Here is a 14,031-nt window from a genome sequence, read left to right as displayed (position 1 = left end):
TTGTAAAGCGCTTTGGGTGTACAACAATACACAATAAAGCGCTATATAAATGCATCATTCATTCATATCCTATCAATGTTTTTGAAGTAATCCCAGAATTTATTCCATGATTAAAGTGTAGAGTGAACTTTATCGACATTTTCTTGCTTTTATCTTCGCTATGTTTAACTGTTCATGATAGTCTCCAGAATGCTTGTGATGTGAAAACGAGCGCTTTCTGCAATATTGATAGCGGAGGGAGGACCTGGGGAGGGAGTTTGGAGTAATGCGACCCAGCCCAGTGCTATTGACTTTCACAGGCAAGAGACTTTCTTTCTCGCCAACAATAATTACCATTTTGGACTGTAATTATTCACTTCTTTTAAATTATTCAGGGACCGAGCTGAATACCGTATTGTTATCCATTTTTTGTTACTTACCCATCATGGTTAGATTCAGGTAGGCTACGGGAATCCGACACCTCACACGATATTTAATTTAGCCCCTTTGTTGATCGAAATTAGAGACCCCATTCTAGAACAAAGAACACGTAACAATATGACAGTATTGGCTGTTAAACTTATTATTATTATTATTATTAGCTATTTCAAATGGAAATAACTGAAAAGTTCTTATAGTTTATTAAATGTAATCAACCGGATTTTAATCGGTTAACGGACGGGAGATTAGTTTTTCTCTTCAACATTTCTATATAAAAGCTGCAGTCAGTTACAACAGTACAGACAGAGACATACATACATGCATCCTTTTTCGTGATGTATATGCCTATATATTAAAATAAAGCATTAAACACGCAAATTTGAGTTCCTGTTAAAAAATTTCAATCTAAATGACTAAAAAAAGTAGCCTAGGCCTATTTATAAACGTTCTCACATATTCAGTTTAGTGTTTGAATAAATATAGGCTAGCTACTGTTTATTTTTTTTTATTTATTTATTTAGCCTATTTATTTATTGTTATTTTTGACTCCAGCTTATATATTTATTTATTTTTAACTGAAATTAAAACACACCGATTAAATACAATTCTTTAAAAAAAAAAAAACTCATTGCGTTGCTTTGGTGATCTCATCATGAACATAAAAATACTGCCTACTGCAATAGCTCGCCTGAACTTAATACTAATGGCGACGGACATTTCTGCACGACGATCAATTACGAATGAATTCATTAAATCACCCTTAGGCTAAATATGCACTAATTGTGCTTTAAGAAATTAAACATTTCAAATGTAGCCTATGATTTTTATTTTCAAAAGGAGTAGCCTAGGCCTGTTGAAAAAAGTAACAAGACTGACCAAACGCATATTTCAAGCTTAATTGCTATTGGACTGCACGTGCTGGCATATATCGATAGAACTATAAGACTGTAGAAACCGTGTTGTGTTGTAAAGCGTCAGGGAGGTTCCAGCGACCCCTATTCATTCCTGACAGCTCGTCAAGTTTAATGGTCTTTGAAGAAAGAGCAGGCAAGATGTAACTTTCTTTAAAAGGTTAAATAGGTTTTCTTCAAAACCTATAAATATGAACATTAAATAGGCTAACGCCTTCCAAATTCGCCTCAGAATGGAGCTTGAGAGTAAACACTATTTCTACAAGGTATCAGCATAAAACCATGACCCCAATAAATTTAATTTTAGGGACAAATCAGTCCTCTTCTCCTTTATCGATCCCCGCTCGCCACACTTGGGCCGCGTTTTTTGTTTCACTTCGAAATAGCATTTCGATTAGATCCTTTATTAAGAGCGGATTGCTCCAAAGGGATCGGTGCGGCAGAAAATTAAACGGTGACAATTTAATTACTGGACACTGATAAAGGCGTCCCGGTAATAGTTGTGTTGTGTATGAGGGCTGGCACGCTGTGTCAACCCAGGTGGACTGAAAAGTGAAGGCTGTACAGCACAGCACACAATACAAACGAGAAAAGGCGCAACAGCTGCACTACAAATGAGCGAATGAAAAGGCTGTGTGCTTTTGAATGGCGAAGCAGTCCGCGAATCACCGGGTTAATTATTTATGATAATTGAGAAGTTGGATGTTTTAAGTTTATATGTTTCGGCAACATTTCAGTAAGCAAAAATTATATTACAAGCTAGCCAGAGTGTGCTAAATGTATACGCTTCCCGAACAGAATTCGACTTTGCGTTTGGTTACCATAACAACAAACGCTAATCGATAATTGTGTGAAGGCTAGCCTATCGACAAAACATAAGCATGATGATTATTGCGCCAAAAAAAAGCTAAAATAATTTATTTGAAAGGTTGACCCCTTAGGCTGATGATACCCAGGGCAACTTTTTGAGCAATTTTGCTGGGCAACTTTTTTTGAGCAATGTTGCTTGGGCACTTTCCCATTGAGGATAGGTAACAAATCTGGATACTTTAGATCAGTCGTGGGCCCTGTGTCTCACCTGGTTGCCCATTGTCAGCAACATTGCCCAAAGTTGCCCGGCAACATTGCTAAAAAAAGTTGCCCTGTGTCTCATAAGCCTTAATGTCACTGAATAATTCTCACAATGTACATAGAAGTAAAAGAAAACTATACTGGAATTTTGATGCCGTGGAATTTTGACTGCATTGTGCGAAATATACAATGGACTGCATTGTGCTGCTGATAAAGCAGGGTGAGAAACTGAGGAAGATCAGTTTTGAGAGATGGCATAAACCATTTTCTTGACACCTATGCTCCTGTATTATTGATATAAGTGCACACACAAATAGGTTTTTATACTGCTTTTTCTCTGTCCTCCACTGTGTCTATAAGGGTCAAGGTAGGGTCACCTGATGAGGTAGTGAGGCTGCCCATTGTGAGTGGCAGCTACAGTAATTTTACTTGTCAACTCAGAAAATTAGGTACAAAACAAACAAGGCTTTTAAAACGAACTTGTCACTCTTGGTTCCCTTGACACAGGGTCACTGTGCTTAGACTCCACTAGAAGATTTTAAATGGCAGAGACTAAATGAAACAAAAAAAAAAAATAGGTTAAAGGTGCTGTATGTAGGATTGACACCGAGTGGTTAAACTAGGTATTGCAGTCCAGTTGCCAGATTGACGACACCAACAGGAACGAGCGCACTTGACGATGAATGAAATGAAATAGGCTGTGTTTTCCGCCAACTGGCAACCCGGGATGCCGAAATACAATTGGGTAAACTGGCACTGCAGGTTTCACAAACCAAAACAGAGACCCACATTCCGGCCCAGACGGATCAGCTTCACGGAAGCAGCTCCGGGCGGATGACGTATGAGTTCAGCTTTGCACATGTGCCGCTCAGAAGTGACAAACGCGGAAGCGCAGGGGAGAGATCAAAACAAAAGGACGGTCACTAACTAAAAGTACAAAACGAGGATTTGTAATGAAGAATGTTGGAGGATTTCGATATAAGCCAAGAGGAGACTGGTTTTCCTTTGCTAAATTAAGGAAACTTTGCTTCCTTTGCTCCTGTTAACAAATGTTGGTTTTCACAAGACTCACCGGCGCATGCGCAATGCTGAACTCGTACGTCATCTGCCCGGAGCTGCTTCCATGTACAACTGTTGGCGCAAGCTACATTAAAGTGATTATTACGTTTTGAATATTGATATTTTTCTTACAAAAACGCATCAGTTCGCTACAGGAGGCCTTTGTTCACCCCTCGGAGCCGCGTGAGACACTTTTTTTTATGGATGGGCACTTTTTATTTAACTTCTTTTGGACTGATGCATGCAACACCCACTGAGTGGCATTAAACAGCTTGAAAGATCAAAGACAATTTTTAATATAACTCCGACTGGATTCGTCAGAAAGAAGAAAGTCATATACACCTAGGATGACTTGAGGGTGAGTAATTTATGGGCTAATTTTCATTTTTGGGTGAACTAACCCACATAAGAGATGATCAAAAGCTTTTTGGACAGAAAACAGAATGAACATTATAAACAGTTTTAAAAGAAGCTGCAAAAAAGTCAGCCTCTGTTATTACACAATGACAGCAAGAAAAAGAGAACGTTATTAAGAGATGAATCAGGAGGGTCATTATGTAGATCATGCTTACCTTTACAAGACTGAAGGAAAGAAAAACTCATTTAAGTGTTCCTACATTAATCACAGCCTGCACATCAAACTGTGATAATCACCTGAACACTCCATTAAAATAAAACTGCCAGCCCTTGGGAAATCTCACCTTACTCTTTAATTGTTTTGAGGCTTTCATCGGCTTTTTAATCCAAGATTAATTTATGCATTTTTAAATAACTCTACATATGATTAAAAAGCTTGAAAATTAAAAGCAGTCTAAAGCAATTATAACAAGTGCCATCACCTCATTAGATGGTGTTGGGAGATGCAGTATGTCTGTGCATGGCAGAGAAAAGTGTTTGTGTGTGTGATTGTGTGTGTCTGAAATAGAGAGGCACGTAGATTTTCATAAGACTCTCCGTACTCATACATTACCAACAGGAAGAATAGATATGCAGCTGTTTATTTGTTTTGCATAATGCATAACGGGGCTGTACGATTTATGATATGACATGCACTTGATGAAAGGCACAAGCGGTGCTAAGTGGGGAAATAGGAGAGAGTAGATTGGCAGAATGAGAGTGGTAGCTAAAAGGGTCAGTATAATAATGGGGACTTTACAGATTTACATACTAATAGTTTTATTCCCATGAAAGTAAAATGCAGCTCAGAGCTCCCAGACTGCCGGCCACGGCCAATTTCAGTTCCACAGCACTGGCTCTATTATTTTGGGAATAATGTCTCTTTTTAACTAATTGTGCTGTGGAGTTGCACAGTAGCTTTTCTAAGTGTAGATTTACACCAGCCCTTCAAAAGACATATAGTCTGTCAAGGTCAAACAGGAGAGCAAAGGAGCTTCAGCCATGTGTGTGTATGTGTGTATGAGTGTCATGCTTGAAAGAAACAGCAGCAGACAGGGATGTTAGGGAAATCTCTGGAGTGAGTTGGTGAGAGAGAACTGAGAGTAAAAGCAGGGGTTCCTTCAACCTGCTAATGTGTAAACAAGACATCACTCCACTCCTAGCCTGATGCTCATCCTCCTCTTTAAAAACATTCCTTGCGCTTTGGCCATCAGCCTCAACATTTCATAAACATATCTACACATACACCTGCTGCCAGTGCTGGGTAGTAACTGAATCAGTAACTAGAATCAGATTCTAAATATTAAGTACTTGTAGTTAGATTATTTTACATTTTAAAATATTATTGAATAAATGATTACATATTATTCACACAAACACAGTAAATTATTAATAATGTATTCATTCTCTTATACCGGTTAATGGCATGTAGGTAAACAAATAAAATATTTATTTTGTAATAATATTTTTATATTCCTCAAAACACTTAATTTTTTATATTCTTATATATTTTTTTTATTTTTATTTTGATTGTTTATTTTAAAATTATTTATTTTAAAATTTTACATTATGATATATTAATTACTAGCTTTTCACCAACTCACAAATCTTTATAATTGATAATTTTTTAAATATAATTTTATTAACCAAACTAGGGTTCATAAAGAAAAACAAAATCAATAGAAAATGTAATATATAAAATTATATTAATTATATTAGTTAGGTTAAAAGTAATCTTAAAAAAAGTAGTCAGAATACATTACATAAAATGTGTTATCTAATAGATTACATTACTAACTACAATTTTCATCATGTAATTTGTAACGGACTACATTTTGTAAGTAATCTACCCGGCACTGCCTACTGAAAATCATAACACTTTGTCTTACATCTGCTGTTCTCTATAAAGCCCATCACTTTATCTTGCTCTGGGAGGTCTGTTTCTTTGAAACAGACTTATATCATGTTGTAAAATGTGTTTGTAGCATGCATTTATCTCTCTAAATTTGAATTGATTTTTGAATTTATACTGCGCATAAAAGCAGAAGGCAGTATAGAGGTTATCTGCGACGTGCGTATGCGTGTCTGAGTCTGTTCACAACAGCCAAGAGCACAAGAACCCTTTTGTCACAAACAGAGCCTCATCTGTCACTGCGGAGACCTGCTCTCAGGAGAGAAGATGGGAACAAAGGTGCTAAAAGGCAGTGTGACAGTGAGGGCATCTTGAGGAAAGGGGACCCTTTCAAACACAACCACAGCTGTCAATCATTCTTCAATCACAAACAAGCGCACAGCACACTCTCACCACACACTAACATATAGAGTCCAGATTGACTGACAAAGCTCTTTTATTCTTAAAAGAAGCATTTTACAACAGCTACACTCTTAAAAACAAAGATTTCAAAAAGTGGTTTGAGGGCAATGCTAGAAGAACCATTTTGGATTCCTCAAAGAACCTTTCAGTAAACAGTTATTGAAAGAACAATGTTTTTTCTTAGTGTGAAGAAGAACCCCTTTCCACTATAAAGAAGCTTTTGTGCAGTGGAAAGTTTCCATGGATGTTAAAGATTCTTCACGGAACCATAGATTAGCAATTATTTTTAAGAGTGTAGAAAACGTTTTGATTTGTTTCAAAGTTAAAGAGGTAAGAAAGTACCGCTTAAACTGATTTCGACCGATTTTTGTAGGCCACAGAAAATGCATATTAAATCTGAAAAAGAGCATCACCTCAAAAAGGCAGTTCCATCACTTCAGTGTGTTGGCCAATAGTGCCAATCACAGAACGAGCCTCAGCCAACGATAATGGGAATTATAGTAATGAAATCCGGCGCCTGGGCCCGTGCACCGCCCGAGGCGCTGGTATACCATAGCAGGGCATTAACATAAAGATGCGACTTGCTTGTTTTGCGAGGTCTATCAGAGGGGTAGTCCACAGAGATAATAACTATTGTATCATTATCCAGAGTCCTGCATCCCCTCCTAACTGCAGCACCGCAGGCTAGGCAGCCTTGCGTGAGCTCCATCTACTGAGCCAGGCAATCTGGCCAGCAGACATGCATGTATTCATAATGGCAGCAGCCTTTCATGTAGCAGAGAGAAAGAGAGAGAGAGGGATGAAAGCTCTTTTGGAGGACACTAATGCTCATCATTACAAAATGCTACACACATAACAGCTTATCCCACCCACAGAATGTGACTAGTAAATACATATTACTACAGCGGTTCAATTGGATTTAAAGCAAAGAGGCTAAGTGGTAATTACTGTAAAGACGGTTAAATGCAAGGTACTTGTAATGTTGCCTGATTATTTTTGTCTGTTCTGTGTCATTGCAAACAGAAGAATTAGTGAATAATTGAAGACAGACCTAAAATAATAAAAAAAAAGTTTTTGGCCGAGCTTAATTCGGTTGTGGACAGCTGTATCACATATCAGTTTTCTTAACATTTACATTAAACTGTAAACTACTCAAATACTGTACTGCAAAAAATATTTTCTTACTTGTATGTTTATCTTGTTTTCCAGTACAAACAGCTAAACATCAAGGCAAGATGCATTTACTTGAGAAGCAAAATGATGCAAGATATTAAGTCTTGTTTTCTGAAAAATGAATCAAAATTGAGTGAGTTTATGCTTTAAAAAAAAAAAAAAAATCTGCCAATGCAGTAAGAATACACATAATTCAAAGGGGGAAAAATCTAATTTTGATAAAACAATTTTTCTCAAGCAAATGTATCTTGATTCAAGAATGTTTAGATATTTGCGCTGGAATAAAGTAAAAAAAAACAAAAAACTCTAAGAACATATTTTGCAGTGTGTGTGTGTAGGTTTGAAAAACAAACCAAAACCAAAACAGTTCTGTCACAATAAATCAAACGGAATCCCAACATAACAAAACATTAAACCACTAAGTTCTACCTTTTCTCATCTTGCTAAAAAAATACATAAAATAGTGTAAATGTTTACTTCCCCTTCCAGTCCCATGCAAAAAGTGTGCTGGAAAATGGAAATTCCTTGTCCAGTTTCAGCAACACTGTTAATGTGAACAAAAAATATTCATATAGTCCCGATATGAATGGATGCACAATATGTTGGTACCCTATACTAATAATTTAATAACACTGTTAAATGTAATTTAGCAAATATCAGAACAAATGAACATTTTCATAATTATATTTTACAAACATATTGGACATCAATTATGAATTTTAAGGTTACGCTAGTGCCTTGTAAGTAAATTGAGCAAGCTACAAAAATCATTTAGTTTGAGTATAGCTGTTCTCTGTGACACTCGCCTCACATTATCAGGCTAATATTTAGCTCTTTTGTCTTTCTCATCCCCGTCTTCATGCCAGAGAGTAAAAACTGAACAGGATTATGACAGGAAGCTGTTCAGTGGGATTTAGAGGCTTTTCGTCCTCAGTGGAACTGAGAGTTTTAATTCAGTCCAGACCCATTTTAGGCCGCTGGTCAGCTGAATATAGATGCTGAAATAGGTGTTCTCTTGCCAAGGGGGAAAGAGAGGGGCGGCAGCGCAGCAACTGATTTTGAATGATGCCTTTGCCGTCTGAGTAATGAACAGGTCAGAGAGGTCAACCCATTACAACTGCAGCTACTTAATTATTAATTACACACTTCTATAAAGCAAAGGACAACTTCTCTATGTTGTGTGTGTGTGTGTGTGTGTGTGTTGTGGAACCTTAAACACACACATGCAGTGGGTCCAAATGTCTGAGACCACAATAAAAAAATCTGTGATAGCCTAATAGGATTTTGAAACATTTAAAATGACATTATGACATACAATGAGATATTAAAATTCTGTGCTATTTATAGGCCACTAATTACATATGCAAATTAACAACATTGATCATTTGACTCTTTGTACAGAACATTATGTATTTGCCTTCACTGAAGCACAAGGCACTCTTTGGGTTATTCTCAAATCATGCTGAAGAACATCTTCATCAGGTTTGACAAAATTTGACATTCTGAAATGTGTTAATTTTCTAATTAAGCTATTTAAAACTCAAATTGTTATTCTGATAAATATTTGTATTTGCATAATTATATCGGTTTTAAAATAATATTACATATGTAATTACATTAAAAAATATATACAATACATTTTTTTGAACAACAAATTTTATTTATCAAAAAAAGTCACAGGTTTAAACAACAGTTAAATTTTCATTATTACTGGACAAATTAAAAAAGTAATAATAATAACAATAATAATAATAATAAAATAAAGAGATAACTCCCTTAACAAATATATATATATATATATATATATACATATACACACACACACACACACACACGCAATAACATACTTGTCTATATACTTTCATACTTGTCTATATACTCTCAATGTCCATCAACTCCACAAAGGAGTCACCATCTAGACTCTAAAAAAGTAACAGAACACTTTCCAGATGGACCGAAATACATGTCATGAAGTTTGTTTTTCAAAACATAGGTAATCTTTTCTAAGGCAAGGCATAAGGTCATCCCCTTTATCTATTGAGACATGCCAGGACTTTCTTCTTTTTTTTCCCAAGAACATGCTATTACACATTTAGCTTCCAGCAAACAGAGAATTAACAACAATCTTTCATGTTTGGTGATTTTAAAATTCAGAGGACAAACATGCAATATACACAAACTGGGATCGAGAGGAATTACTTTACCAATGATATGATTTATAATATTCAATATTTTAACCCATAAACAATTAACTTTAGTGCATTCCCAAATACAATGGAATAAAGTTCCCTTCTCTTGTTTACATTTGTAACATATATCAGGAATATTTGGGTTGAAGTGATGTAACTTAACTGGAGTGATATATTGTCTACTCAATCATTTATACTGAAGCAGTCTCAAATGGGTGTTCATTGTATGAGTGTGGGCTTTTAAGCAAGCTATTTGCCACTCTTCCTCGGTTATATCAGCCTGCAGGTCAGACCACCATGCTTGAAGTCAGTCATTAAATGATTCTTTAGATTTGGCCACAAACCGTTTATATAACACAGATATCTGACCTCTTCCTTTCAAACAGTTAAGTGTGACATTTTCCAAAGTAGAAAGAGTAGGCTCAACCAGACTTTGGCCTTGTCTTGATAGAATGAAGCTACATAATTGCAAATATGAAAAAGTAATATTTGCAATTATGAAAATATTTGAAATATATGAAAAATATTTTGTAATAATTGAAAATATTTGGAAAAAGTGCTTTTGCGGAATTCCAAACCTTATCCTAATTTCTTCAAAGGACATAAATCTTCCCTCATTATAAAGATCAGAAACCTTACTAATACCTTGAATTGACCAGATTTTAAAACCTGGATCGGCTCAGAACTGGTGAAAAGGGCAAGAGTTGTGGTAATTCACCTAGATGAGCAAGAGCTGCTATATGGTATACAGATTTTTAGTACAACTTTTTAGCATCTGCTAAATACAAATATAAATTCAAAGGAATTGGAATAGAGTGAACCTCTATAGATACCCAGATCGGAGGAAAATCTTTCTCAAAAAAAAAAAACATTGCTGTTCTAATTAGTAGTACCAGTAGTACCATTTTAGGTTTGGTGGGTTTAACTCCCCTCTATCATAATGCAAGTAGAGCAAGGAGAGCCTGAGACGAGGGCGCTTGTTGTTCCAAATGAAGTTTGTAAAAGTTTTTTTCATTAGGACAAAAAAAAAAAAAAAGAATGTGGAGGGAAGGGGAAGAGATATAACAATATAAGATTGACATTTTTTTATATATTAACATGGCCAATCAACGAAATAGGGAGTTTTGTTCATCTGTTCAGATAATCTGACAGGGGCTTAGAATTAGCTGATTCAATTTCATTAACAGTTGGTGTTATTTTGATCCCAAGATAAGTAAAACCTTCTTGTGAGATTGTAAAGGGTGACTGAACTGTGTGGGGGAAGCCTTTCTGCTTTATGGAGGAACAGCAACACGATTTAGAATTATTAATTCTAAACCCCAAGAATTCTCCAAAAATTTCAATCAAATTTAGCAATGCTGGGATGGACTGTTTTAGATTGGAAGAGAATATAATTATATCATCTGTGTATAATGAAATACGGTGTTCTGATGAGCCAATTGTAATACCTGAAATGTGTATGATGACGAATTGCCATAGCCAGTGGTTCAGTCGCTGGGGTGAAAAGCAAGGTAGAGAGCGGGCAGCCCTGTCGCGTTCTCCTGTAGAGTCTGAAAGGGGCAGATGTTATTCCATTTGTTAATATCTCAGCTGAAGTGTTAGCATACAGGATCTGGACCCATTTCATAAACTTATCCCCAAACCCCATACTTTCCATAGTTTTGAACAAGTACGGCCACTCAATCCTGTCAAACACTTTTTTCAGCATCTGATGACAGAAGTGCATTATCACAAGTATTAGATTTCTCATGTAATATATTAAGTACGAATATTATGCAAACCATGCCTCCCCCAAAGCCGTTTTGATCCATATGAACAAGCTTGGGAAAATGTATTTAAAAACTCTTTGCTAGCACTTTGCAAAGAATCTTTAAGTCATTATTCAGGAGATAAATTTGTCTATATGAACCACAATCAGTTGGTGGCTTGCCAGGTTTTAACAGTAGAGTGATCACCGCAGTATTCAGAGAGGGAGGCAAAGCCCCATTTTCCAGTGATGAATTAATTTTTGATGGAAAATTTTATATAACTCTATTGGTATACTGAAAAAAAATTATACTAAATTTTTAAAGGTAAGTGGTTGCAATTTATTTTAGCTACATTTAAATAAATAAATTTAGTTGACTAACTTTCAGCAAAATTTCTTTATTTAAATGTAGCTAAAATAAATTGATTGCAATTAATAATTAATAATAACAAATTGGCAAAATATAAGTATTTTCACTAGTGGTCTAATGGACTTTCGGACCCCACTGTAAATGCACGCAAAAGTGTCCACAAAAGCTTTCTTGCTTGTTTTCCTATCTCTCTCACATGCATGCACAGAAACTAACAACAGATCCAAATAGTTTAGAGTAACACCATGTAGAAATGTTTCATGTTCAGAGCGACATGTGATGAGATGGATTTAACTTAATAATTACACGTGGTGACAGAAAACCACACTTGGCTCACACAGTTACTGTATGCAATTAAAATATTATTCATTACCTTTTAAATACAACACTGGTGCCGAAATCCCATTAAATTTGGGATAATTGAGTGTGTTTAATTATCAGCTGTGGCATGAAGTTAGTTTAGGAGAAAGTCAGAGAGAGTAAGAGAGAGAGAAAGAGAGAGAGAGAGAGAGAGAGGGAGAGAGGGAGAAAGAGAGAGAAATGCAAGTGAATGGTGACCTAGTTAATATCAGAAACATTGTGCTTTAAAAATGACCTAGCTCTTAAAGCTGGGCTCAGAATAACTCTTCTCTTAGACACCCAGGGCATATGAGAGTAATAATGTTCAAATGCTGTGTCTTTTTCCTCTCACCTAGCAAAATTATGTGTATTGCAAAAATATTATCGTCTCAGGGCAGGCCACAGACTGTCTTTTCTGTAAGTGTTGGACTGCATGAAATGTTGCTGAGTTGGCTTGTAACCAAGAATTATTTGTTAGGGAGATGACTGATGCTCTGTAAAATATGCTTTAATCCAGTGGTTCTCAACTGGGGGGGTCGCAACCCAAGAAAGTGGGCCGCAGGTCTGTTCTTACAGGGATAGCAATGAAAAAAACAATGCTAAATGCAAATAAAAAAACACAACGAACTAACTATATAATGAAGTATCGTTACCATCTTATTGTAAAAAAATGTTCCATTATCTTTGGTCGTCAAACTCTACAGTATTTTGGTACAAATTTATGTTCCTTTATCCTTTGTTGTTAAACTCTGCAGTATTATGGCACAAATTCATGTTCCTTTATCTTTTGTTGTCAAACTCTACAGTATTTTTTGGCACAAATTCATGTATTCTTGGTTGTCAAACTTAACAGTATGTTGGCACTAATTTGTGTTCCAATATATTTTATTGTCAAGTATTTTGGCACAAATTCATGTTCCTTTATCTCAGTTTTTTGGCACGTGGAAGCAGCTAACCAAATCTTGCAAATGCCAATATTTACAGGTTGCATGACATCCTTGCAAAACATGAACAAAATACACAATATAAAAAAAAGAATATGACTCAGATTACATTAGGTACTTGCAAACTCTTGGGTCTATGGGTCCAAAAGCAAAACCAGGTGAGAACCACCACTGCTTTAAATGACCAATTCATAAAATCAGCTGTTAAATATTTACATTGAAAAGCCACAAATGAAAGCGTCTACCCATTTGTCTGCACATTTTATCTAGTCTGAAAGTGACTTGTCATAACCCTCTGGTAACATGCAGTGCACTGCCCCCCGAGCTCCCCTTCTCCTTAGGCCGGCTGTGCAGTTCTGCCTGGCCTGCCCGGTTCAAGCTCAGAGCAGGATGGCTCGGGGCAGTTGAGTCTGGTGTTACTGAGCGAGATGGAGTCGCTCTGCCTGCAACTCCACCGTGCTTCATTAGGAAACAAAATATAAGCTTTCCACTCCATTACCAATGACTTTAGGAGTGAAAGCACATAAGACGGCGACTCACCTCATCAGCAATGCATTGCAATAAACTCGCAGGCTTGAACAGGCTACAGAGACAGAGAGAGAGAGAGAGGAGGAAGAGCGGGGGCAGAAAACAGCATTAGCCTACATATGATGTCTTTACAGTGGAACAGCGAGGAAAAATCATTAATGCAATAAAATGTGCCCAGATTAATCAAACGCATCAAACTCTTATGAAAATATCACAGGGGTAGAAATGTTCTATTACGTCTAATGGTGTCTAATCTAATACAGGCAGTTAAGGGCTTGGGTATTTCTTCATTGTGAAATGCAATTTGGGAAGTTTAAAGGGAGCCAGTGAAGCGTGGGTCTCACACTGCCAACAGGAACATGGGGCATGATGATATATTTTTTTCCCCTCTCTCTCTCTCTCTCTCTTCCCTTTCCTTCAAACTCATAAAAGCTCACTATTAAAGATCCCTGGATGGAGTGCATTTGAAAAGCTGAAAGAAACAGAGAAAAGATGAGAGGCAATATGTAATTAGCATGTCATAATCAAAACGACTCATTCGGACACATTATGAACACAGGGAGGAAATTA

This window comes from Sinocyclocheilus anshuiensis, unplaced genomic scaffold (genome assembly GCF_001515605.1).
Source record: "Sinocyclocheilus anshuiensis isolate Anshui unplaced genomic scaffold, SAMN03320099.WGS_v1.1 scaffold997, whole genome shotgun sequence".
NCBI lineage: Eukaryota > Metazoa > Chordata > Actinopteri > Cypriniformes > Cyprinidae > Sinocyclocheilus > Sinocyclocheilus anshuiensis.
Note: the sequence above shows the minus strand (reverse complement) of the source record.